The sequence below is a fragment of the Anomaloglossus baeobatrachus genome, chromosome 5 (genome assembly GCF_048569485.1).
Source record: "Anomaloglossus baeobatrachus isolate aAnoBae1 chromosome 5, aAnoBae1.hap1, whole genome shotgun sequence".
NCBI lineage: Eukaryota > Metazoa > Chordata > Amphibia > Anura > Aromobatidae > Anomaloglossus > Anomaloglossus baeobatrachus.
This window is the reverse complement of record NC_134357.1, coordinates 539769830-539797220: the sequence shown is the minus strand read 5'-3', so window position 1 is coordinate 539797220 and position 27391 is coordinate 539769830. Positions and strand designations below refer to the sequence as shown.

The following is a 27391-nucleotide window of genomic DNA, read 5'->3' as shown; positions in this document are numbered from 1 at the left end:
GGATAAGGCTGCACATCAAAGTTAGATAATAGTATAATGTTATAAGCATACCGAAAAACATTGCAGCATACATTGAAAAATGCCACTTGCTAACTTGAAAGTGTGAATAATGAAATGCATACCTGCCATGAATATTAGGAAAAAGGAGATATTTAGCAATCGCATTGATCAATGTAACTGAGCCCCAAGACCTCGTCAAGGTATATCTCTATATTGGGGTCCCTAGCTCTATGACCCTAACTGTGTGTCATCTCATTGCAATTAAAAACTGCTGTGTGTGGAGAGGGGTAACCAAGGACTTTCTTATATAGGAGATGGAAAAAACATGGCCGAAAGGGGCGGAGCTGTGTTCACATTCAGAAAAAAAAACTTCATAATACTAAATAGGATAACTGAAGTGAGCACTAATATATATTATGAGTGCAAGCCAAAAAATACATAGTACATGAGGATAAGGCTGCACATCAAAGTTAGTTATTATCCCCCTTTCGGCCATGATTTTTCCATCTATATAAGAAAGTCCTTGGTTGATATGCATTTCATTATTCACACTTTAAAGTTAGCAAGTGGCATTTTTCATTGTATGCTTCAATGTTTTCGATATGCTTATAGCATTATACTATTATCTAACTTTGATGTGCACTGGAGGGTGGAGATGTATGGGGGTGCCACACTGTGGAGAGCTTTGAGGGTGAGAACAAGATATTTGAATTGGATCCTGTGATATATGGGCTGCTTTAAGTTCATAATGAAAACAAAATACAATATATTTCAAATCATTAGCATATTTTAATCAAAATGCTACAAATTGATGAAAAGGAACCTAGAAATGTTTACTTTTGTGAGGGTATGTCATATCACTTTGACGTATTAATCCCCAAATGTAGTCCCCCATTAGGTTTTCCTTGTAGTTTCCCTGGCATCCTATATTTTGAAATTTGCTATCTTGATAAAAGCGCTCTCGTTGCTTCTCGGAATCCATCTTCTGTTTGAGTCTATCAAGATGGGCATCAAGGATATGGACTTTGAGACCTCATGCAGCCCATTTTGCTTCACAAGTCTCAACCAATGCAATATAGTTTTAAGCTTTATGATTTCCAAAGGAAGCCTGTAACTACATTACCAAAACTGATCCATGCTTCTTTCTCTTTTCTTTTGAGGAGTTTGGGAAACTCTTGACACTCCATAACTTTCTTGATTTGAGGGCCAACATAAAACGCCAGCTTTAACTTTTGCTTCTGAAAGCTTTTGGCAGAGATCTTATAGATACTTGAATGGCACTGATTCCTTGTCCAAAGCTGTGACAAATTGATTCATGAGGCCTTGATGTTTGATGCACAAAGGTGGCATTAGTACCTTTCAAGGGTCTACAAGTGGCTCTCATTTAATGTTGTTGTTCCCCACGGAAACTCAGTACATTCAAGCCAATATTGTCTATGGTAGCGTCCCTGCTATCCCAAAGGCAAACAACGCGTGGAAGCTTAGCATAGCCTTCTTGAAGACCCATCAAGAATGCAACCATTTTGAAATCTCAAATCACTTCCCAATCATATTCCTCATATTCATCGCATTTAACAATCTCTTCACATTTTCATAGTCTTGTTTAAGCTTTGCCGAATGAACAAGGGGAAGAGAAGGATACTGGTTACCATTATGGAGTAATACTTGTGTGTATCAATATCTTTGAATGATGTAAAGTCTGGAATCCTAAAGTACTAAACATCTTTCATACCTTGGTTACCATGAAAGAAGAAAACAAATCTTATCAGACTAAAGAAACAACAGTAATGTTTTGTTCACATGAACAATGACATTCGAATATAGTGAGCTTACTATGGGACTACATAGGTATCATTGTGGCAAGCACAAAAGCAAAGTCTTGGGGTTACATGAATTTTTTCCAAAATATGTAATGCACAATTAAAGAGGAAATAGCACTTTTAACCCAGAAACAGATTTTTTTTTTTTTGTTGTTACATAGTGTTATTGCATCCTTGCTGCATTTTGTATGCCTTTTCTCCATTATTTAATGTGTTTTTAGTGAAGTGAATCTGCGTTTTTAATATGGATGATCGAATACCCTATTATTCGATTCGACGAATACCTCGCCGCTATTCGAGTATTCGCGAATATTCGATCCCCAATGTAAGTCTATGGGAAACCAGAATCATTTTACGTTGGACCTGTCGGTGACCTGTGGTGACTGAGGTGAAGGCTGAAATGTATGGGAAAATGGGCACAGCCTGTAGAAGGTGTCTGACTGCATTTCTGGTGTCTTTGAATAACGTGGTCAGAGCAGCACGCGGCGTTTACGTAGTCTCCAGAACAGCTCTCAAACCAAAGTAAAAGAGGGGAAATTGCTAAGAAACAAATTCTAGTGCCTAATCACTGTAATAAAACGTCAAATCAAGCCCCGACCTCCCAAAAAAACACTTTGCATATGTTCACACGTTTCGTTTTTTACATTTTTTCCTTTTTCGATTACAGTCATGGCCAAAAGTTTTGAGAATGCTACAAATATTAATTTTTACAAAGTCTACTGCTTAAGTTTTTCTAATGGCAATTTGCATATACTCCAGAATGTCATAAAGAGTGATCAGCGTAACAGCAATTACTTGCAAAGTCAATATTGGCTAAGAAAATGAACTTTAACCCCCAAAACACATTTCAACATCATTGCATTCCTGCCTTAAAAGGAGCAGCTAACATTGTTTTAGTGATTGTTTCATTAACACAGGTGTGGGTGTTGATGAGGACAGGGCTGGCAATCAATCAGTCATGATTAAGTAAGAATGACACCACTGGACACTTTAAAAGGAGGCTGGTGCTTGGTATCATTGTTTCTCTTCAGTTAACAATGGTTATCTCTAAGGAAACATGTGCAGCCATCATTGCTCTGCACAAAAATGGCCTAACAGGGAAGAATATTGCAGCTACAAAGATTGCACCTCAGTCAACAATCTATCGCATCATCAAGAACTTCAAGCTTCCATTGTTGCCAAAAAGGCTCCAGGGCACCCAAGAAGGACCAGCAAACGCCAGGACCGTATCTTAAAACTGTTTCAGCTGCGGGATTGGACTACCAGCAGTGCCGAGCTAGCTCAGCAATGGCAGCAGGCTGGTGTGAGTGCTTCTGCACGCACTGTGAGGCGGAGACTGCTTGAGCAAGGCCTGGTTTCAAGGAGGGCAGCAAAGAAGCCACTTCTCTCCAGAAAAAACATCAGGGACCGACTGATATTCTGCAAAAGGTACAGGGAGTGGACTGCTGAGGACTGGGGTAAAGTTATTTTCTCAGATGAATCCCCTTTTCAATTGTTTGGGACATCTGGAAAACAGCTTATTAGGAGAAGAAGAGGTGAGCGCTACCACCAGTCTTGTCTCATGCCAACTGTTAAAGCATCCTGAAACGATTCATGTGTGGAGTTGCTTCTCAGCCAAGGGAATCGGCTCACTCACAGTCTTGCCTAAAAACACAGCCATGAATAAAGAATGGTACCAGAATGTCCTCCAAGAGCAACTTCTCCCAACTGTCCAAGAGCAGTTTGGCGCCCAACAATGCCTTTTCCAGCATGATGGAGCACCTTGCCATAAAGCAAAGGTGATCACTAAATGGCTCATGGAACAAAACATAGAGATTTTGGGTCCATGGCCAGGAAACTCCCCATATCTTAATCCCATTGAGAACTTGTGGGCAATCATCAAGAGACGGGTGGACAAACAAAAACCAACAAATTCTGGCAAAATACAAGCATTGCTTATGCAAGAATGGACAGCTATCAGTCAGGATTTGATCCAAAAGTTGATTGAGAGCATGCCAGGGAGAATTGCAGAGGTCCTGAAGAAGAAGGGTCAACACTGCAAATATTGACTTGCTGCATTAACTCATTCTAACTGTCAATATAACCTTTTGGTACTCATAATATGATTGCAATTATATTTCTGTATGTGATGTAAACATCAGACAAACACAATTAAAAACCAAAGGGCAACAGATCATGTGAAAATATAATTTTGGTGTCATTCTCAAAACTTTTGGCCATGACTGTAGAAAGTTCTGTAACTTATACATTATATTGGTGTCTGTCTCACACCTCCTTTTTTGGACATATTTTACAGCACTTTAAAAGGTCAGCTACAATGTGCCCGTTGGGATGTTGACCTTGCCCTCCTCCTCCTCCACCAGCACCACTGAATCCAGTGGCCCTCTACCCAAATGTAGGAAAGGCCACTGGCTGTCCTCAAATCTCAGACTTCTTAGGGCTCTCAGGTGGGCCCTGTAACATACAGTACATTGGGGAGGGGTGGCAGTCATTTGTAGTTTTCTGTGTCTCCTATATCATTAGTGTGAAAGTTGGAATACGTACTCCATAACACTTTACAGTGCTATTGCCAATGTGGCTATTTGGGTGTTGGCCTTGCCCTCCTCCTCCACCACCGGCTCCAGTGACCCTCTATTCAAATTCTGTTCAAATGATTCAGAAATGTATGTTTTATGGACAAACGAACGCCACGCTGGGACATCGAAGCTGTTGTTTTTTAAATTCTTTATTTATTTAGATTAGTTGGAATCAACATAAACATAATAAACAATCCAAGGGCCTAACAGCCCAACTACATCAAGATGAGTGTAAGATTCCAAATATTGAAAATATTGAAATAAAAACAAGGTAAACAGACCTAATAGAAAGGCAACTAGAATTTAAACAGACTATCACACTGTTGAGGACAAGAATTGAGTATATAAAAATACTTAATTCAGCCATTTCATAGACTCAGTTATATAGTTCAGTAGATGTGAACTAACACACATATTTGTGAATGCTTTTGTTTCTTATTAACATGTATATATGTATGTTACATATTCAGTGATTTTTCCTTAGACACAGTATATATATATAGCTTGAAGATGGCTGCCATTTCCTGTTTTGCACATGGGACGATAGACAAAAGAAATTCCTGGAGCCTGGACTGACCAATCCAAGGAGGATGTGCAGATCTCTCTACGTCATGAAGCCCTGCCATACGATACTTGATTGGACTAAAACTTTTGTTTACACCCCCTTACTGCTCGGTCTAGAGTTTTTTCAAATAATAAAGATTACTTGGTCAAGAGCCAGTCATGGAGATAGATGTAACTGACTTGCTGTCCAGTTATTCTTCATTCTCGTGTGCACACATGACATTGATTTGAAACAGCAGCCAGATCCTGAGAGACCTTTTGAGTCTCACCAATATCATCATCATTTTGAACTTGACAGTTGGCGCGCCAAGTGTGGGGGCACCGAGAAGGGTGAGTCAGATCTTCCATTTTCCGGACGTCTGGGGGCTACTCCACAAGTATCCAGGTGTTGCTCGATATCGAGGACTTGACCACCCTTCATTCCGCGGTAAGCATCATATACAGTTAGGTCCAGAAATATTTGGACAGTGACACAATTTTCGCGAGTTGGGCTCTGCATGCCACCACATTGGATTTGAAATGAAACCTCTACAACAGAATTCAAGTGCAGATTGTAACGTTTAATTTGAAGGTTTGAACAAAAATATCTGATAGAAATTGTAGGAATTGTACACATTTCTTTACAAACACTCCACATTTTAGGAGGTCAAAAGTAATTGGACAAATAAACCAAACCCAAACAAAATATTTTTATTTTCAATATTTTGTTGCGAATCCTTTGGAGGCAATCACTGCCTTAAGTCTGGAACCCATGGACATCACCAAACGCTGGGTTTCCTCCTTCCTAATGCTTTGCCAGGACTTTACAGCCGCAGCCTTCAGGTCTTGCTTGTTTGTGGGTCTTTCCGTCTTAAGTCTGGATTTGAGCAAGTGAAATGCATGCTCAATTGGGTTAAGATCTGGTGATTGACTTGGCCATTGCAGAATGTTCCACTTTTTTGCACTCATGAACTCCTGGGTAGCTTTGGCTGTATCCTTGGGGTCATTGTCCATCTGTACTATGAAGCGCCTGTGAAGATGTAATTTACCCTCTCACTGTATATGCTGTGATACTATGTCATGATATGTATATTTCCCTGGTTGTATTAGTTGTAATTCATGTATTTTCTTGGGGGAGCTACTGGTCTCAATGGGTCTCTCTCATACAATTGTAGTCTTGGCATCTAATGTGATTATGTAAATAGCCTGTCCTCTTCTTTCCAGAGTTGTGTATATAATCTGTAATTGCATTGGCCAGTGAAGGAATAGTCATTGTTCTTTACAGCAGGGCATCCCTTCATCTACTGTGGCTGGCAGACATATTGGAGCCCTGTGATGGACCAAACCATTGATGATAGGATGTGTGACCCCTACCCCCTGAACAAACATGGTGGGCTGGTCAAGCAGCCCAGACAATGCATTTCCCTTTTTGTAACTTCAGAGTGAGCTGAAACTTGGAAGAAGCAGGAGCCCCAGCCTGGGTGGCTGTGGACACGGACGGAGCTAGGCCTGTGTGGCGGCCCGTGGGATTGTGTGGAACTCTTTGGACTACTGTAAGGACGATTGCTTTGTTATCCGGTCCGAGGATTGTCGGGAAGGGCCCCCGAATCTGTTTTATGTGGACTAATCGTGTGCTGTTCCTGTATTCCTGTTAATAAACCTGTTGGATCGTTCCTCGGCCTCGTCCATCCTTTGCTCTCTTGTACACCCCCGTCACAAACTGGTTGGCAGCGGCGGGATCAGAGCAGAAGAAATGGAGGACAACAGCCAATCGACGTCTGAAACCAGAACCTCAGGATACAGGAACTGGACTGTGGCGAGTCTACAAACAAAGGCCCGTGAATTAGGTGTCGGCTACAAAGGACCTTCTAAGGAGCAACTAATTGAGGCATTGGAACACGCTTGCCTGCAAGATGGCACCGAGGAACAATTTCCACAGCAAGGGGAGCAAAGACGGGAGCCGGAGGTGAATACCCAAAAAAGTCAATGGGTTGTGTGGTACAAGGAGGAGATGGCACTGCTTGGAGATGAGGCCACCATAGAAGATAAGAGGGAGGCCATGCGTGGAGCTAAAGAGAAGGAGCGCAGGATGGAGGAGATGGTACTGCTGGATAAGGAGCTCGCTGTGGAAGCCGCGAGAGGTTCCAGACAGACTGTAACCCCAGCACCCATCATGAGGGAACTTCCCAGGGTGTCCCGCAAAGACTTTAAGCCGTTTAATGAGGCTGCAGGCGACATTGAGGGCTTCTTCCAGGACTTTGAGCATCAGTGTTGATTAATGGAAGTCCTGGACAGGGAGCGTGTCCGGCATCTGGTTGGGCTCCTAGAGGGGGGAGCTGCTGAAGCCTATAGAGCTATGGACCCTCGGTGGAACTGTGAGTATGCGGATATTAAACAGACTATTCTAGAACATTATGCTGTGACCCCAGACACTTACAGGACTCAGTTCCGTGCTTTAGCCTGTGATGGGGAAGTGTCTTTTAAGATATATGCTCATAGACTCAAACAAATATGTAATCGCTGGCTGGAGGCAGAGGAGGCCTTATCTTGGGAGACCTTCCTGCAGGTCATCCTAAAAGAACAATTCTTTGCCCAGTGCCCCGCTGAGATCCGGGAATGGGTGCGTGAGAGAAAACCAGCGACAGTGGAGGAAGCTGCTGCTCTCGCTGATGAGGCTCTCACCATCAAGCCTCAGTGGAGGGTTCTGTTGGAGGATGGAGAGACGCCTAACAGCTCCACAACACCGGATGCCCCCAGTTATTCTGTCCCCATTGTTCCCCGTTCCTCTAAGCCACCACATGTTGATACCCGTGTTAATGTGCCTCCAGTTGCTTCTACTGCACTTTCTGGAATACGCCGGGGAGAGGAAGTAACAGAGCGCAGGTGTTATGTTTGTAAGCATCCCGGGCATTTGCAGGCCTCATGCCCAGCCAGGCCATGGAGGAATCATCCTCAAACCCCTACAGCACCTTCAGGTGGGAGCCGGCCTCCAAGTTCCCCTACCCCTTACCCAAGAGGACGCCTTGGATGGAGGGAGACCCAGCTCAGATGCTATCAATGTGGACAGCCAGGGCATCGGCAAGTCTCCTGCCCAGCTGTTCAAATGAGGACTGATCCTGCACCCAATCGGATTGTTAATTATTTACAGCCCAGTGCCATGGAGGAAGATGTGGCACCGTTATGTGAGGACTGGCCTAGTGACTCAGCCCCCCATGTTGCACCACCAGGAGTTTACGGGGTGCGACCCGCAGTTATGACGACTTCTGCTCATCGAGGTAAGCACTTGCAGGAGGTTGTGCTGGATGGACAGAGACTTGTTGGATTTTGTGACTCGGGTGCTTTCCTCACACTGGCTGATCCCCGAGTGGTTCGGCCTGAGGCAATCCATAGAGGACCTGGGATTGTTATTGAACTGGCTGGTGGACAATGGAGAACTATTCCCACAGCCACTGTGGATCTGAACTTTGGTTTTGGGGTCAGGCGATGTGTGGTTGGGGTGATGGGTGGTCTGCCTGCAGCTGTTCTCCTGGGCAATGATGTGGGAGAGCTACGATGCCAATTCGTGGCTGCATGAAGCCACATGTAAGTAACGCTCTGCCTGTGTGTACTTAACCAGTGACCTGTAGAGGTCCCTAGTACGTACACAAGTTGGGAGGGGGAGGGATTGTGAAGATGTAATTTACCCTCTCACTGTATATGCTGTGATACTATGTCATGATATGTATATTTCCCTGGTTGTATTAGTTGTAATTCATGTATTTTCTTGGGGGAGCTACTGGTCTCAATGTGTCTCTCTCATACAATTGTAATCTTGGCATCTAATGTGATTATGTAAATAGCCTGTCCTCTTCTTTCCAGAGTTGTGTATCTAATCTGTAGTTGCATTGGCCAGTGAAGGAATAGTCATTGTTCTTTACAGCAGGGGATCCCTTCATCTACTGTGGCTGGCAGACATATTGGAGCCCTGTGATGGACCAAACCATTGATGATAGGATGTGTGACCCCTACCCCCTGAACAAACATGGTGGGCTGGTCAAGCAGCCCAGACAATGCATTTCCCTTTTTGTAACTTCAGAGTGAGCTGAAACTTGGAAGAAGCAGGAGCCCCAGCCTGGGTGGCTGTGGACACGGACGGAGCTAGGCCTGTGTGGCGGCCCGTGGGATTGTGTGGAACTCTTTGGACTACTGTAAGGACGATTGCTTTGTTATCCGGTCCGAGGATTGTCGGGAAGGGCCCCCGAATCTGTTTTATGTGGACTAATCGTGTGCTGTTCCTGTATTCCTGTTAATAAACCTGTTGGATCGTTCCTCGGCCTCGTCCATCCTTTGCTCTCTTGTACACCCCCGTCACAGCGCCGTCCGATCAACTTTGCGGCATTTGGCTGAATCTGGGCTGAAAGTATATCCCTGTACACTTCAGAATTCATCCGGCTACTCTTGTCTGCTGTTATGTCATCAATAAACACAAGTGACCCAGTGCCATTGAAAGCCATGCATGGCCATGCCATCACGTTGCCTCCACCATGTTTTACAGAGGATGTGGTGTGCCTTGGATCATGTGCCGTTCCCTTTCTTCTCCAAACTTTTTTCTTCCCATCATTCTGGTACAGGTTGATCTTTGTCTCATCTGTCCATAGAATACTTTTCCAGAACTGAGTTGGCTTCATGAGGTGTTTTTCAGCAAATGTAACTCTGGCCTGTCTATTTTTGGAATTGATGAATGGTTTGCATCTAGATGTGAACCCTTTGTATTTACTTTCATGGAGTCTTCTCTTTACTGTTGACTTAGAGACAGATACACCTACTTCACTGAGAGTGTTCTGGACTTCAGTTGATGTTGTGAACGGGTTCTTCTTCACCAAAGAAAGTATGCGGCGATCATCCACCACTGTTGTCATCCGTGGACGCCCAGGCCTTTTTGAGTTCCCAAGCTCACCAGTCAATTCCTTTTTTCTCAGAATGTACCAGACTGTTGATTTTGCTACTCCAAGCATGTCTGCTATCTCTCTGTTGGATTTTTTCTTTTTTTTCAGCCTCAGGATGTTCTGCTTCACCTCAATTGAGAGTTCCTTAGACCGCATGTTGTCTGGTCACAGCAACCGCTTCCAAATGCAAAACCACACACCTGTAATCAACCCCAGACCTTTTAACTACTTCATTGATTACAGGTTAACGAGGGAGACGCCTTCAGAGTTAATTGCAGCCCTTAGAGTCCCTTGTCCAATTACTTTTGGTCCCTTGAAAAAGAGGAGGCTATGCATTACAGAGCTATGATTCCTAAACCCTTTCTCCGCTTTGGATGTGAAAACTCTCATATTGCAGCTGGGAGTGTGCACTTTCAGCCCATATTATATATATAATTGTATTTCTGAACATGTTTTTGTAAACAGCTAAAATAACAAAACTTTTGTCACTGTCCAAATATTTCTGGCCCTGACTGTACATTGTGTGTGCTGTTTTACCTATGGTTCGAGAGACACCTGGAGAAAGGGGGTGGTCACTAGTCCGGAGAATGGTAGTGCACCGGAGACCTAACGGTGTGACTGTCGCTCGCCGGTGACCTAGAAAAGGACCCAGACCCTATAGGTGCTGGCTTTTAGGTGTTAAAGTATCTGGCTGTCTGTATTATTGATTTGCTGTAAGTAAGGTAGAAATGGGGGGCTTTTTGAGTAGCTGTTGATTTGTATATAGTGTATGGTTAATCAGGCTTGTGATTTCTCTGTTTGGTTCTCGGAGAGTTAATTGTCTGAGCAGACAGCTATAGAAATGGTGGAGAGAAGCCCAGCGTGCCTGCAGTCTCTTACACAAAAAGGAGGGGGGTCAGTCCCCCATTGGCTACTTGCGCAGGGACAGACTGACAGACAACTCTACGTCCCTGCATTTCTCCACTAAGAGGAAAGCACGAAAAAGGTGGGGGGGTCACTCGCTCACGCAGCTACATTCTTTAGCTGAGAGGGCAGCATTAAGGGGGGTCAGTGTGTGTTGGCCATATGTCCACCGGCTGCTTGAGACAGAGCAGAGATCGAATTACATAGCTATGTCCCTGCCGTCTTTTAGCTGAGAGGAAGCAAGGGGGGGTTAGTGAATTACCCACCATCCCTGCTAGGAGTGAAGAGGCAGAGACAGCGCAGCTCTTTGGAGTGAGGAGAAAGGAGGGGTCAGTGGGCTAACATACAGGAGGTGGCTGCAGCCTTTGTATAGTAAAGCAAACGAAGGAGTTGTAATGATTTGAAAGAAAGACAAGTGTTATTTTGGTTTGGATTAGAGAGAAATTAACTGGTTTATGTGTTTTTCAGCATTTTGTAATTGTTGGTTTGTTTTTGGAAAAGAGAGATAAGGGAATCGGCGTGTCCCCCAGTGTTTTTTATAACACATCGATTCTTGTGTTTATAGCCGGTAATAGGAACACGTGGAGAACGGTATTAGTATCCACGTGTTGGACGCCGAAATGTGCATCCTCTATACACGGGAAAGAGGGGGAGGGATTCCGGTGGTGGTAAATAAGTGTTTTGAATCAGCGTATTTCCCCTGAGTATTAACTCATGCACTGCTATGTGAGATGCCGGAAAAAGGAACGTACGAGGAACGGTTTGTATTCTACGTTGGACGTCTAAGTGTGTCCTTATTGCATAACAGGGAGGAGGGAAAAAGGGTTCAGTTGGAACGGCCGGTCAAATTAGAGCACTGTATACTCTGTTCAAGAAGTAAATACGTTGTTTTTAGTAGGAGCTGAGAACGCTGTCGCCCTAGTTACAAATAAAAAAAAAAAAAAGAGCGGGAAAATATATAAAAGATTGTAAAAACTTGTGTAAAATCGTTGGACTACCACTAGATGGCAGGCTGCAACCCATGTACTGAAGTTCAGATTAATCTCCAGTGAGAGTATACTGGAGGACAAAGACCCTATTCACTGTGTGTTGCTGTTTGTAGAATCACTAAATGTCTTTCTCTAGCTGTGCCTCATGGTTTTCCTTTAGAAGTCATTATATCTGGTATTAATGAAATCTCTCCTTTGTATGCTGGAATGCAAATTTACAGGCACTAAAAGTATCCCTGGTTTACTACGTAGTTCCAGCCACTCCCAGTACACCCAGGGAGTCACAACATGGATGCTACACCAGGAAGTCAGGTGCCTGGAACTTCCTGTGGCAGCCGTTTTGCTACACCCACTGATGGCAGTACACCTCATAAGCCACACCCCTCACAATTGCTCTTTGTTCAAAGCTCTCCACCCATCCCCGGTGGGAGGTGTTCTCTGGTATATATGACTAACACATTTGAATAAGTATAAATAGTATATTTGTTTACTCAGCTATCCCATAAATGCAAGTCAAAGATAAGTAAGTGAAATTTTTACTGAATTGATAGATAGTCATAGATAAGAATGGAATGTGTCTTTCCCCAATAGTGACCTAAGTTTGGTTTAACTTTTAGAGTTCAGGATTTCATATTTTCAGTTTATTGCTTATACCTGAATAGGGAATATTAAATTTCATGGGATGTGCGATTTAATTTCTGTGTTGTTTTCTTTTTTAATGGCGATTTATTTGAATAATATATTTTTATTTTGTGACTCTATTACCTTTTCTGTTTTTACGATTATTTTTAAACAATTTATATATTTTTGCGGGTTAGTCGCCCAGTCACAGCTGTCATTTAATCATGTCTCAGTTATTTTTACTATCAAAGGTTTTTCTTTTCTTTATGGATACAGTGTTGTTTATCGTAAGGTTTTAAAATTCCCCAGCAATGTATATTGTTGTAAGATATACGTTATTTTCAGTGTTTGTTCATTTTAGGTTTTAGTATGTAGCTAATTTATTACCTGCTGTTTTATCTTTTCTTTTAGTGAACACCAGTATAAAAACTCTGAATTTTGCCATATTGGTAAATAAACAATTAAACAAGGGGGGAATAAGGTATTAATTATATTCTCCAGTTTCTTCGAGGGTGCAGCAGGCATATTATTTAGGTTTTGAAGCTGACCTTTTTCCCATAGGTTATGTTTACTAGATTACTATGAGGTATATCTGTTAACTGAAATAGGAAAGTCTTGTCTTATATGTTTGTTTGTTTATTTGTTTATTTATTTAGTATTTTCAGTCATATGAAGTATAGATGACCACTAACTGTATTATGGTCAGAGTTAAAGTTATAAGAATGATCTAATGTATATTTTTTAGTTTTGTTTTTATAAATGAAACCAGATGGTGGTCGATTCTGCACTGGAAATGCTACACGTTACACAACATGAGGTAGTTAAATTTGAGCCACTCTCCCCTCCTATCGATACAGGAGGCAGTGCCGCATTAAATGCCTCTCTAGATGGGTAGAACAGGAGTGGGTAAGAGTTTTTAGATGTGTATGTAGGTTGTAGATTTTTTCCTGTTGTCAAATGAATTAGGTATGCCGAAAAGAAAGTCTAGATCTGAGCTGATGGATTCGGATGGAGATCCTCGCACAGGTGCAGCTGACCAAGAAGCAGTGAACGGGCCTAGAGTTGAGAGTCTTTCACCATGCATAGAGACCATGCCTCGGTGACACCGGTCACGTCAGTGACTTCTGTCACTCCTTGTGTTCTTAAATCCCTACAGGAACAAGCAAAACAACAAGGAATGGAGTGTGACATGCAGGGAGCCAGGTGACTGAGGAAGGTCTGTGGACAAAGGGTGGTAAGCTTTCTCTGCCATGAGAGCTCTTCTTAATGATGGCCCAGGTAACATCTGTGAAAGACAATTGTCAGTGTGTGCTTTGGTGACGCCAGGGTTCAGTACCCAGGTGGGTAGACTCACCCAGTCTTATAAGACAAGTGCCTAGAACAAAGTGAGAAAAAACTGTAAAGAGTCCGTAGAAACACCCTGCACCTACTCTACCCATTTTTTAGAGAATGCAGAGAATGCAGACTGATTATAGATGTATATTATGAGCACGTTGTATGCAACTCTGTGCGTGTTGTGTAAATTTCTCTCCAGGTTTGGTCAGAGGCATTCCAGTGTAGAAAACGACATTATTGTTGAGAAGCACATGAAGGTGGTATGTAAAAAAAAAAAAAAAAAAATGTGTTTACAAAAAGTGTATATTTTATAGAAAAGTGGAAACTGGCAAATCATGTATAAAATGTATATGTTTTGTTTTCTTTTCGTAATAAACAGGTCTTTATGTAAGATGTTTTTTGGTTTAGCACAGACATGTATATTTTTACATAATTGACTGAATAGTGTGGTAATCAGGTGTATTTTCCAATTCCAGATCTTACATCAGAACTATTAGCATATGGTCTCCAGTCAGGAAACTGATTGATCCTAAACGACAAGCGAGAAAGAGCCATGAGTCAACATTAGAGGAGCTGATCCAACCACAGAAAAATTTATGGATCCACACCTCGCATTGTAGAAGGGTTGATCAACCAGAGCTGCACTGAGCGTTCTGCTCATACTTATCCTTTTCAGAAAACCCTGTACAGTCTTAGACCAGCAATGCCAGAACAGTTAGAAGAGAGGACTTAGAGAACCTTGAGACATGGGAAACTCCAACTACAAAGGGTGAGGACTCGTCTAGGAGTCCTTGGTCTCAAACCGGTGAAAAAAACCACTTCCCCTTTCCGCCCATGTTTCAACGTTCAGTTAGGCAGGTTTTCCGATAGATCTTTCTACCTCTCTTCCTAAGGGAAGAGTACCCTTAGAATTTAGAAATGGCAGAAGTAAGTCTTTAGGGGGGACTGTTGAGGACAAGAATTGAGTATATAAAAATACTTAATTCAGCCATTTCATAGACTCAGTTATATAGTTCAGTAGATGTGAACTAACACACATATTTGTGAATGCTTTTGTTTCTTACTAACATGTATATATGTATGTTACATATTCAGTGATTTTTCCTTAGACACAGTATATATATATATATAGCTTGAAGATGGCTGCCATTTCCTGTTTTGCACATGGGACGATAGACAAAAGAAATTCCTGGAGCCTGGACTGACCAATCCAAGGAGGATGTGCAGATCTCTCTACGTCATGAAGCCCTGCCCTACGATACTTGATTGGACTAAAACTTTTGTTTACACCCCCTTACTGCTCGGTCTAGAGTTTTTTCAAATAATAAAGATTACTTGGTCAAGAGCCAGTCATGGAGATAGATGTAACTGACTTGCTGTCCAGTTATTCTTCATTCTCGTGTGCACACATGACATTGATTTGAAACAGCAGCCAGATCCTGAGAGACCTTTTGAGTCTCACCATCATCATCGTCATTTTGAACTTGACAACACGTGATAGCCCAAAGTAGATCAGAAGAGAAAGAAAAAGGAAGAAGAAAAGACCAGAACAGGGGGTATAGAAGAAAGGGAGGGTGAGGAGGGAGGGTGAGGGGGTAGGGTGAGGGGGGAGGGGAGGTAGGGTAAACAAGGCAAGGCAACACACTGTCTCTCCGAACCCAAGCCAAGCGCCACTCCAAACCTACAATGACGCCCCACCATTGGACCCTGCGCAATCCCCCTCCAGGTCTCGGTACTCCACTGTTTGTTGGAAGTCCATCCACTCTCTCCAAGTGGCCCAGAATTTTTTGTAGGAGTCATGCACAGAAGAAGTCAGGTCCTCCATATGCATGAGTTCATTGGATCTGGCAATCCACTCTGCGACAGTAGGTGGCGCTTGACTTTTTCATCTCTCAGGAATGCATGACCTAGGAGCCATTATAAGGAACTTCCTCAGTGAGGATCTGTAGGTTTTTAACCCCTTCACCCCCGGCCACTAAAAAACCCTAATGACCGGGCCATTTTTTTGCAATTCTGACCAGTGTCACTTTGACAGGTTGTAACTCTGGAACGCTTCAACGGATCCTGGCGATTCTGACATTGTTTTTTCGTGACATATTGTACTTCATGTCAGTGGTAAATTTAGGCCAATATTTTTTGTATTTATTTGTGAAAATTTCGGAAATTGTGTGAAAATTTCGGAAATTGTGCGAAAATTTTGAAACTTTCGCAATTTTCAAACTGTGAAAGTTTATGCCCATAAATCAGAGATATGTCACATAAAATAGTTACTAAATAAAATTTCCCACATGTCTACTTTACATCAGCGCAATTTTCGAAACAAAATTTTTTTTTGTTAAGAAGTTAGAAGGGGTCAAAGTTCATGAGCAATTTCTCATTTTTCCAACAAAATTTACAAAACCATTATTTTTAGGGACCACATCACATTTGAGGTGACTTTGAGAGGCCTAGGTGACAGAAAATACCCAAAAGTGACCCCATTTTAAAAACTGCACCCCTCACACTGCTCAAAACCACATCCAAGAAGCTTATTAACCCTTCAGGTGCTTCACAGGAACCAAACCAATGTGGAAGGAAAAAATGAAATTTAACTTTTTAACACAAAAATGTTACTTTAGCCATAAAATTTAGCATTTTCACAAGGGATAAAAGAGAAAATGCACCATACAATTTATTGTGCAATTTCTCCTGAGTACGCTGATACCCCATATGTGGTAAAAAATCAATTGTTTGAGCGCACGGCAGAGCTCAGAAGGGAAGCAGCGCCGTTTGAATTTTTGAACGCAAAATTAGCTGCCCTCATTAGCGAACGCCATGTTGAGTTAGAAGACCCCCTGAGATGCCTAAACAATGGAGTTCCCCCACAAGTGACCCCATTTTGGAAACTAGACCCCTCAAATAATTTTTCTAGATGTTTGGTGAGCACTTTGAACGCCTGGGGGCTTCACAGAAATTTATAACATTGAGCCGTGAAAAGAAAAAAAATAAAATTACCACCAAACTGTTGCTTCAACTAGGTAGCTTTTTTTTTCCACAAGGGTATAAGGAAAAAATGCACCATAAAATTTATTGTGCATTTTCTCCTCAGTACGTAGATACCTCATATGTGGTGGAAATCAAATGTTTGGGCACACGACAGGGCTCGGAAGGCAAGGAGCGCCATTTGAATTTTTGAGTCCAAAATTAGCTGCACTCATTAGTGGACGTCATGTCGGGTTTGAAGACCCCCTGAGGTGCCTAAACAATGGAGCTCCCCCACAAATGACCCCATTTTGGAAACTAGAGCCCTCAAATAATTTTTCTAGATGTCTGGTGAGCACTTTGAACGCCTGGGGGCTTCACAGAAGTTTATAACATTGAGCCGTGAAAAGAAAAAAAAATTTTTTTTACCACAAAACTGTTGCTTCAACTAGGTAGCTTTTTTTTCACAAGGGTATCAGGAAAAAATATAAATAGCCACTGGGTTAAATTCACAAGTTATCAAATCAGAACAGCAATATTATGCATCAGGGTCACCATATGCGAAAAATTGTTTTTAAAATTAAACTTTTAATTAATTCATTCATAAAAATGAGGATAATCCTCACTAATAAAAGGACAAACAATACAAATACGGTTTGGCCCCTCCTACTTTTTCAAGGTTTCAATGCATACCATAAATAAGCTAGTACCGCTATACAAGGTGGAACTTATCTCACCCATAAACCAGGTGCCAGTTTCAGAAAAGTCCACTGATAAATAAAGAAATGGATTTATCTCACCAAATTCTTATATACCACATATTAGATTCAAATGGGTTCAGGCATCCTCATGGCGGAACCTCATGATTATGAAAATGTACCTCCCAACGTGTTTCGTTAGAAAAGCAAACTCATCAGGGGAGCTTATAATTGTGGCAATTGCATCTCAGGTCTCATTAAAAATGAGTCCAAAAATATCCATCATATGCTGAAACAAAAACATATACAAAATAGCAATAAGAATCAGCATGTCAATAGTTAATCACACACTCATATGTGGAGAAACTCACCAATAAACATAGACTCAACAGGGAGTCATGTAAGCGGTAATTCCAATTCAGGTCCCATAAGCCATGGACCTCACTCCTAATAACATGCTGAAATACATTTATAAATAAATAAACACCAGCATGTCAGGACGATTCATTCCATGACAGCATATAACCATAGCAGGGGGACTCACCACGTGGCAGGAGCGGCCGTGCTTATCGCTCTAACAAGAGAGCCACCGCAGACTGTCAGGGTTTAAATGTTCCCACCCTGCAATAGCATGGGACGTGGTTTCCGCCCATCCCGGTCACATGACCGCAGACGAGCACACCACGTCATGATGTTTACACCGTAGCCGTGGTAATGTGCACCTCCCTTCAGCAAGTCATGTGACATCACGTCACACAAACAGAGAAGACAGCCCGATATTATACTGCAGGCACACAGTATCATTCTGGTTTGTATGCAGCATCACAGAATCGTCCAATCCTCCAAAATTGATCCACAAGTAATCACTAGGAGGGTATTGTTTGTACAGAAAAGAAACTGCTCATAACTCGGTGATTAAACCCGCTTATTTTAAACAGTCGGTTTCACCAGTGTATATCACAAGCAGTGTAAAGGTGATTGCATACCATACTCAACAGATCACAGCCATACCACCACAATAATCAAAGACATACTCGTGGAGAGCAATAGCCCCACTTTGGGAGTATGTCACCCAGAAATATGGGGACCTCAAAATAGCTCAAAATCAATATTACGCTCAAGGGTAGAGATGAGCGAACCGGTCCCGGTTCGGCTCGAGGCGGTTCGCCGAACGGGGGGTCTGGCTCGAGTTCGGCTCGTCGAACGTTCGACGAACCGAACTCGAACGTATAGGCTATAATGGGAGGCAATCACAAACATATAAAAATGCATTATAAATGTACACAAACAGTTAATAAACATTGCCATAACACTTACCGGTCCTCGCGATCCCTTCTGCACTCTGTCTCCTGCCGCTATTCCATCCGATGATCGCTGAATCCTCCCGGTGACCTGCACTGCCAGCAGAGAAGCAGGACCTATCGTGACGTCAAAATAGCCATGTGACCAGTCACGTGGCTATTATCTCATTGGCTACAGACTGGTCACATGACTATGACACGTCATGTAGGACCTGCGAGTGCATCTCTCCGGTACACGGTGCACATATGTGTATCGCCGTGTACCGACGACATGCTCTAGCACACGGTCGACTCCCCGTTCCGTTAGGGACCGGCTGACACAGCCGGTCATTAACGGAGATCACCGTTGCCATAGCAACGCAGTTAGCGGTGACGTCACCGCTAACCGCGGCTCCGAGAGCACCGTTGCTATGGTAACGCGTCTGTCAGCGTTACCGCTAGCAGCCAGCAGTGATCACTCACGGAGTGAAGGCTGCACGCTGCTTCCCGATTGTAGTGAGCATTGTAGTTAGGATGGAGGTTCCCCAGCCCCAAGTGATGAGCTGGTGAATCTCATCCTTCCTCACTACAATCGTCACTACTACTACACTAGAAAGAAAGAAGACAGAAGAGCAGGATCGTGGAGGGCTGACAGGGGTAATAAAGATGGAGTCTCTAATGTGTCTGTGTATTTATTTCTATTAAAGTATTTTTTCTCTGTGTGGTGTCTTTTTTTAACCCTTTATTGGAGATTCTTAATGGCCGGGTCAAACGTGCCTGACATTAAGAATCTCTGGCTTAATACTGGCTGGTAAAACAAAGCCAGTATTAACTCATGATTACCCAACAAGCCACCCGGCTCCAGGGCTGTTGGAAGAGTTGGATACAGCGCCAGATGATGGCGCTTCTATGAGAGCGCCATTTTCTGGGACGGCTGCGGACTGAAATCCGCAGCAGAGGCGCCCACAAACCTCGGGCTAACCTGTGCTGCGGATTCCAATCCCCAGCTGCCTAGTTGTACCCGGCTGGACACAAAAATAGGGCGAAGCCCACGTCATTTGTTTTTTAATTATTTCATGAAATAAGTGAAATAATTAAAAAAAACGGGCTTCCCTATATTTTTGGTTCCCAGCCGGGTACAAATAGGCAACTGGGGGTTGGAGGCAGCCCGTGGCTGCCAGCTGTACCTGGCTAGCATACAAAAATATGGCGAAGCCCACGTCATTTTTTTGGTGGGCAAAAAACTTCTGCATACAGTCCTGGATGGAGTATGCTGAGCCTTGTAGTTCTGCAGCTGCTGTCTGCTCTTCTCCATACAGACAGACAGCAGCTGCAGAACTATAAGGCTCAGCATACTCCATCCAGGACTGTATGCAGAAGTTTTTTGCCCCCTGAAAAAATTATGTGGCTTCGCCATATTTTTGTATGCTAGCCAGGTACAGCAGGCAGGTACGGCTGCCCCCAACCCCCAGTTGCCTATTTGTACCCGGCTGGGAACCAAAAATAAAGGGAAGCCCTTTTTTTATTATTTCATGAATTTCATGAAATAATTAGAAAACAAATGACGTAGGCTTTGCCCCATTTTTGTGTCCAGCCAGGTACAACTAGGCAGCTGGGGATTGGAATCCGCACCACCGGTTGGCCTGAGCTTTCTGGGCCCCACTGCTGCGAATTGCAGTCTGCAGCCACCTCAGAAAATGGCATTTTCATAGAAGCGCCATCTTCTGGCGCTGTATCCAACTCTTCCAGCACCTGCCTGCTATACCTGGCTAGCATACAAAAATATGGCGAAGCTCACGTCCTTTTTTTGTAGCTTTTTGGCAAAAAAAAAAAAAAAAAATGCTTCCCTGGATTTTCCATTGCCAGTGAAGGTAACACCAAGCAGTGGGGGTTAGCAGCCAGTAGCTGCTTGGATTACCCTTAGCTAGCAATACAAAAAATGCAGTGGGAGCTAACATATATTTTTTTTAATTATTTATTTAAATAACTAAAAATAAAATGGGCTTCCCTGTATTTTGATTGCTGGACATCACAGTGCTGTAAAAATAAATCTTTAAAAAAATGACGTAGCGCTCCGCGGTATTTTTGATTCTCAGCGCAGATAAAGCAGACAGCTATGGGTTGCCACCCCCATCTGCCTGCCGTTACCTTGGTTGGCAATCAAAATACAGGGAAGCCCATTAATTTTTTCTATTTAAAAAATAGTTAAAAAAAAAAAATTACGTTGGGTCCCCCCATTTTTGATAGCCAGCTAGGGTAAAGCAGACGGCTGTAGCCTGAAAACCACAGCTGGCAGCTTTACCGTGGTTGGGGATCCAATGTGGAGGTCCCCTCAGGCTCTTTTTTATAATTATTTTATAAATATTAATAATTACACAATAAAAGTAGGGGACCCCCCAAATTGGATCACCAGCCAAGGTAAAGCGGACAGCTGTGGTCTGGTATTCTCAGGGTGGGAAGGTCCATAGTTATTGGGCCTTCACAGCCTAAAAATAGCAGGCCGCAGGCACCCCAGACGTGGCGCATCCACTAGATGCGCCAATCCTGGCGCTTCACCCCAGCTCATCCCGTGCCCTGGTGCAGTGGCAAACGGGGTAATAAATCGGGTTGATACTAGCTGTAAAGTCACCTGAGATCAAGCCCAGCAGTTTGTGATGTCATGGCGTCTATTAGATACCCAACATCATAAACTGTCAGTACTAACAAAAACAAAAAATCGACAAAAGAAATTTATTTGAAAAAACAGTCCCCAAAACATTTCCTCTTTCACCAATTTATTGTAAGAAAAAAAATAAAGGGGTCCCACGACGACTCTGGACCGTCTAGAATATGGGGGGGAGACACTCAGGGAACGTATCCCCCATTTTCTAGGAGTGCGGACCCTTCATGTGAGGAGTGTGGGTGCAATGAATCTGCACTCACTCTCCCCGGGTCCACAGCAGCAGAGTCCATGTCGTAATGGTTGCTACCAAAGCTGCAATGCCCTGCTCATGAGGTAAGGGCATGCCTAATCAGGAGAACTACTGTAGAGGAAGCTCTGCTCACTGGTATATAGGTGCTCAGAGGTAATAATAGATAAAATTAGTGAGTAACCTCGGCACTCTATATCTCCCAGACTAAGTCAGTAAGTCACAATGGATAGTAATGCAAAATCACTCTTTATTGGTCCGTATTAAGAAAATTTTTTTTTCATAAGCATATATGTTTTTGTCCAAAACAAGTTACAAATGACGTTTCGGCCTGAGCCTTCGTCAGATTGGACTTATCTGCATGTAATCATGAAAAATGACAATAATCAGTATCACATAAGAGTGAGAGAACAATAACATAAACTCGAACAATGTAGAGGTACAATTGGGATGCAGCAAAAAAATTGCAACACAGCAAGAAATGAAACACATGATACAAATGTCATAATACAGTACAAGGACAATATAGTAATGACAAATATGGGGTCAGAGTAGGCTTAGACAGCTCTGGTACGAAAGAGATGTCAATCATAAAGTAACATGTGCAGTAGGTGTAGAGCTACACTATGCATGGCAGAGCTAATGGGTAGACCGACCATAGAAAAAGTAGAGAAAAAGTGGAGAAAAAGTGGAGAATAAGTGGAACATAAGAGGAGAAAAAGTGGAGAAAAAGTGGAGCATAAGAGGAGAAAAAGTGGAGAAAAAAGTGAAGAAAAAGTGGAGCATAAGAGGAGAAAAAGTGGAGAAAAAGTGGAGAAAAAGTGGAGCATAAGAGGAGAAAAAGTGGAGAAAAAAGTGGAGAAAAAGTGGAGAAAAAGTGGAGAAAAAGTGGAGCATAAGAGGAGAAAAAGTGGAGAAAAAGTGGAGAAAAAGTGGAGAAAAAGTGGAGAAAAAGTGGAGCATAAGAGGAGAAAAAGTGGAGAAAAAAGTGGAGAAAACGTGGAGAAAAAGTGGAGAAAAAGTGGAGAAAAAGTGGAGCATAAGAGGAGAAAAAGTGGAGAAAAAGTGGAGAAAAAGTGGAGAAAAAGTGGAGCATAAGAGGAGAAAAAGTGGAGAAAAAAGTGGAGAAAAAGTGGAGAAAAAGTGGAGAAAAAGTGGAGCATAAGAGGAGAAAAAGTGGAGAAAAAGTGGAGAAAAAGTGGAGAAAAAGTGGAGAAAAAGTGGAGCATAAGAGGAGAAAAAGTGGAGAAAAAAGTGGAGAAAAAGTGGAGAAAAAGTGGAGCATAAGAGGAGAAAAAGTGGAGAAAAAAGTGGAGAAAACGTGGAGAAAAAGTGGAGAAAAAGTGGAGAAAAAGTGGAGCATAAGAGGAGAAAAAGTGGAGAAAAAGTGGAGAAAAAGTGGAGCATAAGAGGAGAAAAAGTGGAGAAAAAAGTGGAGAAAAAGTGGAGAAAAAGTGGAGAAAAAGTGGAGCATAAGTGGAGAAAAAGTGGAGAAAAAGTGGAGAAAAAGTGGAGAAAAAGTGGAGCATAAGAGGAGAAAAAGTGGAGAAAAAAGTGGAGAAAAAGTGGAGAAAAAGTGGAGAAAAAGTGGAGCATAAGAGGAGAAAAAGTGGAGAAAAAAGTGGAGAAAACGTGGAGAAAAAGTGGAGAAAAAGTGGAGAAAAAGTGGAGCATAAGAGGAGAAAAAGTGGAGAAAAAGTGGAGAAAAAGTGGAGAAAAAGTGGAGCATAAGAGGAGAAAAAGTGGAGAAAAAAGTGGAGAAAAAGTGGAGAAAAAGTGGAGAAAAAGTGGAGCATAAGAGGAGAAAAAGTGGAGAAAAAGTGGAGAAAAAGTGGAGAAAAAGTGGAGAAAAAGTGGAGCATAAGAGGAGAAAAAGTGGAGAAAAAAGTGGAGAAAACGTGGAGAAAAAGTGGAGAAAAAGTGGAGAAAAAGTGGAGCATAAGAGGAGAAAAAGTGGAGAAAAAGTGGAGAAAAAGTGGAGAAAAAGTGGAGCATAAGAGGAGAAAAAGTGGAGAAAAAAGTGGAGAAAACGTGGAGAAAAAGTGGAGAAAAAGTGGAGAAAAAGTGGAGCATAAGAGGAGAAAAAGTGGAGAAAAAGTGGAGAAAAAGTGGAGAAAAAGTGGAGCATAAGAGGAGAAAAAGTGGAGAAAAAAGTGGAGAAAACGTGGAGAAAAAGTGGAGAAAAAGTGGAGAAAAAGTGGAGCATAAGAGGAGAAAAAGTGGAGAAAAAGTGGAGAAAAAGTGGAGCATAAGAGGAGAAAAAGTGGAGAAAAAAGTGGAGAAAAAGTGGAGAAAAAGTGGAGAAAAAGTGGAGCATAAGTGGAGAAAAAGTGGAGAAAAAGTGGAGAAAAAGTGGAGAAAAAGTGGAGCATAAGAGGAGAAAAAGTGGAGAAAAAAGTGGAGAAAAAGTGGAGAAAAAGTGGAGCATAAGAGGAGAAAAAGTGGAGAAAAAAGTGGAGAAAACGTGGAGAAAAAGTGGAGAAAAAGTGGAGAAAAAGTGGAGCATAAGAGGAGAAAAAGTGGAGAAAAAGTGGAGAAAAAGTGGAGAAAAAGTGGAGCATAAGAGGAGAAAAAGTGGAGAAAAAAGTGGAGAAAAAGTGGAGAAAAAGTGGAGAAAAAGTGGAGCATAAGAGGAGAAAAAGTGGAGAAAAAGTGGAGAAAAAGTGGAGAAAAAGTGGAGAAAAAGTGGAGCATAAGAGGAGAAAAAGTGGAGAAAAAAGTGGAGAAAACGTGGAGAAAAAGTGGAGAAAAAGTGGAGAAAAAGTGGAGCATAAGAGGAGAAAAAGTGGAGAAAAAGTGGAGAAAAAGTGGAGAAAAAGTGGAGCATAAGAGGAGAAAAAGTGGAGAAAAAAGTGGAGAAAACGTGGAGAAAAAGTGGAGAAAAAGTGGAGAAAAAGTGGAGCATAAGAGGAGAAAAAGTGGAGAAAAAGTGGAGAAAAAGTGGAGCATAAGAGGAGAAAAAGTGGAGAAAAAAGTGGAGAAAAAGTGGAGAAAAAGTGGAGAAAAAGTGGAGCATAAGTGGAGAAAAAGTGGAGAAAAAGTGGAGAAAAAGTGGAGAAAAAGTGGAGCATAAGAGGAGAAAAAGTGGAGAAAAAAGTGGAGAAAAAGTGGAGAAAAAGTGGAGCATAAGAGGAGAAAAAGTGGAGAAAAAAGTGGAGAAAACGTGGAGAAAAAGTGGAGAAAAAGTGGAGAAAAAGTGGAGCATAAGAGGAGAAAAAGTGGAGAAAAAGTGGAGAAAAAGTGGAGCATAAGAGGAGAAAAAGTGGAGAAAAAAGTGGAGAAAAAGTGGAGAAAAAGTGGAGAAAAAGTGGAGCATAAGTGGAGAAAAAGTGGAGAAAAAGTGGAGAAAAAGTGGAGAAAAAGTGGAGCATAAGAGGAGAAAAAGTGGAGAAAAAAGTGGAGAGAACGTGGAGAAAAAGTGGAGAAAAAGTGGAGCATAAGAGGAGAAAAAGTGGAGAAAAAGTGGAGAAAAAGTGGAGCATAAGAGGAGAAAAAGTGGAGAAAAAAGTGGAGAGAACGTGGAGAAAAAGTGGAGAAAAAGTGGAGCATAAGAGGAGAAAAAGTGGAGAAAAAGTGGAGAAAAAGTGGAGCATAAGAGGAGAAAAAGTGGAGAAAAAAGTGGAGAAAAAGTGGAGAAAAAGTGGAGAAAAAGTGGAGCATAAGAGGAGAAAAAGTGGAGATTAAGAGGAGAAAAAGTGGAGAAAAAGTGGAGAAAAAGTGGAGAAAAAGTGGAGAAAAAGTGGAGAAAAAGTGGAGAAAAAGTGGAGAAAAAAATGGAGAAAAAGTGGAGAAAAAGTGGAGAGAAAGTGGAGAAAAAAATGGAGAAAAAGTGGAACACCCTTTGGTACCTTTCATGTGGCACTAAGGGGTGCTTAGCTTTGTATTTAGCCAAAAAAATGAAAAAAAAATGACATAGGGTTCCCCCTAGTTTTGTAGCCAGCTAGGGTAAAGCAGACGGCTGCAGCCTGCAGACCACAGCTGGCAACCTCACCTTGGCTGGTAATCCAAAACTGAGGGCACCCCACGCTGTTATTTTAAATTAAATAAATAATTAAAAAAAAAAACACGTAGGGGTCCCCCAAAATTGGATCACCAGCCAAGGTAAAGCAGACAGCTGGGGCCTGATATTCTCAGACTAGGGAGGTCCATGGTTATTGGAATCTCCCCAGCCTAAAAATAGCAGGCCGCAGCCGCCCCAGAAGTGGCGCATCCATTAGATGCGCCAATCCTGGTGCTTCGCCCCAGCTCATCCCGCGCCCTGGTGCGGTGGCAAACGGGGTAATATTTGGGGTTAATACCAGATGTGTAATGTCATCTGGCATCAAGCCCTGGGGTTGGTGAGGTCAGGCGTCTATCAGATACCCGACATCACCAACCCAGTCAGTAATAAAAAAAAATAGACGACAAACACATTTTTATTTGAAAAAACACTCCCCAAAACATTCCCTCTTTAACCAATTTATTAGATTGAAAAACAAATCCAGGTCTGGTGTAATCCAAGGGGTTGCCATGACGATCCACACTGTCCCAGTCAATGAAGAGCAGGATGTTCCCCATTGACTGGGAGAGCAGTGCAGTGACCTGAGCTAACATCAATGGGTCAGCCCAGGTCACTGCAGGGGGGTGACAAGTGCTGCTGTCAGCGAGGTACATTACCTGCGCTGATCTCCAGCACACTGACAGCACCTGTCACTGAGGTCAATGACCGGCGCCTTCACAGCAAGTATCGCGAGAGGTCCGTGACGTCACCGCTAGTCAGTCTCGGGTCGGAAGCGATAGGTGATGTGACAAGCGGCGGCCATGGAGGACAGTGACAGCGCTGAGGTCGGGATGGCGGGACTTCATCACCGCAGGTAAGCCGAGCGAGCGAGCGAGCGAGCGGGCGGGCGGGGGGGATGGGGGGGATGGGGGGGGGGGGATGTGTGTGTGTGTGTGTGTTTGTGTATGTATGTGTACATGCCGCGGGCAGGAGGGGGCGGAGCGAGCTGAGCGGGAAAGTGTGGGCTTCCTGCACGTAACTAAGATAAACATCGGGTTACTAACCAAAGCGCTTTGCTTGGATACCCGATGTTTATCTTGGTTACCAGCTTGTGGCAGGCTGCCAGCGATGGCTCCTGCACACTGTAGCTGTAAAAAGCCCTGCTTTTTGCTGCTAGAACCGTTCTCGAACGTATCTAGAACTATCGAGCTTTTGCAAAAAGCTCGAGTTCTAGTTCGATCTAGAACATGCCCCAAAATCACTCGAGCCGCGAACTGGAGAACCACGAACCACGAACCGCGCTCAACTCTACTCAAGGGTCAAAATAGCAAAGGGGCTCAGATATCAAATTAATAATCAGATTAAAAAAACACCTACTGAAAGACTAGCAATTAATTATGTCCATATCGATCACAGAAAACCTTTAATACCTACAAGGTTCATCAGGAGAGCCATGGAAAAATACCATTAAAGAGTAGAAATAGAAACCACCACATAGAGACTACCCTTACCCTAATTAAACTGACTTTCAGGGATAGCCCTACCTATCACGTGGGGGTCGGCGCCGTATGATAGAACGATGTGTGGGCGCCCCCACTCGGCCGACGTCTCACCCTCCTAACTGAGATCCCCCTAAAACACCACTAAATAAAGGGTGCAAAAGAGAGTTCCTCATTTAAACCATTAGGATGAAGTGTCTTCAACCAGAAAATCCATCTGGATTCCTGTTGTAAAAGTCTCTTGTCCCAGTCCCCTCCTCTAGGCGGAGGCTTGATGTGATCGATACCCTGAAATTTCAAAACAGTGGAATCTCCATTATGTACTTTATTGATGTGCCTCGCCAATGATGTAT

At 42.8% G+C, this 27391-nt stretch overlaps 1 long non-coding RNA gene across 1 annotated transcript in view; it reads right to left on the bottom strand.

The window, feature by feature from the left end:
* Positions 1-1541: 1541 nt before the first annotated feature.
* Positions 1542-27391, bottom strand: part of LOC142312205 (uncharacterized) — a 70894-nt gene continuing 45044 nt past the window's right edge. The window contains exon 5 of the long non-coding RNA XR_012754340.1: positions 1542-1608. This is a non-coding gene — a long non-coding RNA (uncharacterized LOC142312205). The remainder of the gene's footprint in view (positions 1609-27391) is intronic.